The sequence below is a fragment of the Schistocerca serialis genome, unplaced genomic scaffold (assembly GCF_023864345.2).
Source record: "Schistocerca serialis cubense isolate TAMUIC-IGC-003099 unplaced genomic scaffold, iqSchSeri2.2 HiC_scaffold_1185, whole genome shotgun sequence".
NCBI classification, from domain to species: Eukaryota; Metazoa; Arthropoda; class Insecta; order Orthoptera; family Acrididae; genus Schistocerca; species Schistocerca serialis.
Genome location: NW_026047387.1, coordinates 77,501 through 80,000, shown reverse-complemented (window position 1 = coordinate 80,000; position 2,500 = coordinate 77,501). Strand labels below are relative to the sequence as shown.

The 2,500-nt window shown below is 63.1% G+C and overlaps 1 pseudogene; it reads right to left on the bottom strand.

The window, feature by feature from the left end:
• The window catches only part of LOC126434244 (large subunit ribosomal RNA), a 6,148-nt pseudogene that overhangs the window by 1,938 nt on the left and 1,710 nt on the right, over positions 1-2,500 (bottom strand).

Here is a 2,500-nt window from a genome sequence, read left to right as displayed (position 1 = left end):
GATGACGCGGGCGATGCCGTCTTTAACCGCCACCACGTCAGGCTTGCGGATTCCCTCAGGTGTGCGGAGGTGGGGCTCCACAGAGACGTTGAAGCCCCTCTGCGCGAGTCCACGGGCGACATAGCGCACGATCGCGTCATGCCGCTTAACCCGGGACCCGTGCGTCCTGAAGCAAGCCTGTAACACGTGGTTGGCGGTCTCTACGGCCTGGCAGCCCGCGCGGCATCTGGTGTCCGCCTCCCGCCCGCGACTGCGCCGTGCCTTCGTGGGGAAGGCGTTGATGCGGGCGCGGAGAGCGTCGATGAAGTTACGCCCAGATAGCAGGCGACTGGTGTCAGCGACCCACTGGTGTTGCCCCTTGACGGCGGCGGAAGATGACAGCGCCGCACCGTCAAAGGCAACGTGCAGGCGCGCGGCCCACATCTCTCCAACCTGCGTCGACGATTTGAGGAGGTGGCCCTCCCACATAAGATGCCGCTCCAGCGCCTCAATCTCACGCTGCACCTCGTCCCGGCCTGCACCGTCGGCGGCTGGCCCAATCCTCTTCAGCGCCAGGAGACGGGACCGGCGAAGTGTTGGCCCCATCCATCGGCATGATGGGATGCCGAGGCCTCCCTGGGCTACAGGAGCGTGGAAGTAGCCCAGGGGAGTGTCCGCCGGAAGGCGGAACCATCTCCTGACGGCGGCACGGATGGTCACATCTGCCGCTTTCAACGCACCCACTCGGGTGCGGCTGAGGGCCAGCCCATGGTACAGGCCAGGCAGAAGTACGGTGGTGAGGGCGTGGAGGCGCTGTTGCGGCTTGAGCGGAGCTCGGGAGATGACGTCCAGCTGCTCCACCAGGTGGCGTCGTGGGTTGAAAACGCAGCGACCAGCGGTGGAGAATTGCAGTCCCAGGTACCGGAAGGTTTCACCCACACGTAGGGCGGGCACGGTGGCGTTGCCCGCTTTGAAGGTAACGTCGGCGTCGACCTTCACCTTCTTGTCGCGCCCAGACGCGACTAAGGCGAGGGTGAAACACTTCCGGGCGTTGATCTGCAGCCCCAGATGGGCGAGGGCTGCGACGGCTGCGTCGATGAGGGACTGCAATCCCCTCGCGGTCGATGCAAAAAGCAGGACGTCATCTGCGAAGGCCGCAGCGTTAACTCTGCGACCAAGGATCCGAGCTCCGATGTGGGAGGGAAGTTGACTCAAAACATAGTCCACCGCAAAATTGAAAAGGAGGGGGGAGAGGGGGTCACCCTGACGCACACCCCTAGCCGGCTGCAGGGGCACGCCCACGTCGGCGCCGCCCGCTATCACCGTCGTGCTACCCTCGTAACACCTTTCGACGTAGTCATAGTTACTCCCGCCGTTTACCCGCGCTTGCTTGAATTTCTTCACGTTGACATTCAGAGCACTGGGCAGAAATCACATTGCGTCAACACCCGCTAGGGCCATCGCAATGCTTTGTTTTAATTAGACAGTCGGATTCCCCCAGTCCGTGCCAGTTCTGAGTTGATCGTTGAATGGCGGCCGAAGAGAATCCGCGCACCCGCGCGCCCCCGGAGGAGCACGCTAAGGCGGACGCGGCCTCGCAGCAAGGAAGATCCGTGGGAGGCCAAGGCACGGGACCGAGCTCGGATCCTGCACGCAGGTTGAAGCACCGGGGCGCGAACGCCGCGCAGGCGCGCGCATCCTGCACCGCCGGCCAGCACGAGGCCAACCAACGGCGAGAGCAGACCACGCCCGCGCTAAACGCCCGCACTTACCGGCACCCCTACGGCACTCACCTCGCCCAGGCCCGGCACGTTAGCGCTGACCCACTTCCCGACCAAGCCCGACACGCCCCGATCCTCAGAGCCAATCCTTATCCCGAAGTTACGGATCCAATTTGCCGACTTCCCTTACCTACATTATTCTATCGACTAGAGGCTCTTCACCTTGGAGACCTGCTGCGGATATGGGTACGAACCGGCGCGACACCTCCACGTGGCCCTCTCCCGGATTTTCAAGGTCCGAGGGGAAGATCGGGACACCGCCGCAACTGCGGTGCTCTTCGCGTTCCAAACCCTATCTCCCTGCTAGAGGATTCCAGGGAACTCGAACGCTCATGCAGAAAAGAAAACTCTTCCCCGATCTCCCGACGGCGTCTCCGGGTCCTTTTGGGTTACCCCGACGAGCATCTCTAAAAGAGGGGCCCGACTTGTATCGGTTCCGCTGCCGGGTTCCGGAATAGGAACCGGATTCCCTTTCGCCCAACGGGGGCCAGCACAAAGTGCATCATGCTATGACGGCCCCCATCAACATCGGATTTCTCCTAGGGCTTAGGATCGACTGACTCGTGTGCAACGGCTGTTCACACGAAACCCTTCTCCGCGTCAGCCCTCCAGGGCCTCGCTGGAGTATTTGCTACTACCACCAAGATCTGCACCGACGGCGGCTCCAGGCAGGCTCACGCCCAGACCCTTCTGCGCCCACCGCCGCGACCCTCCTACTCGTCAGGGCTTCGCGGCCGGCC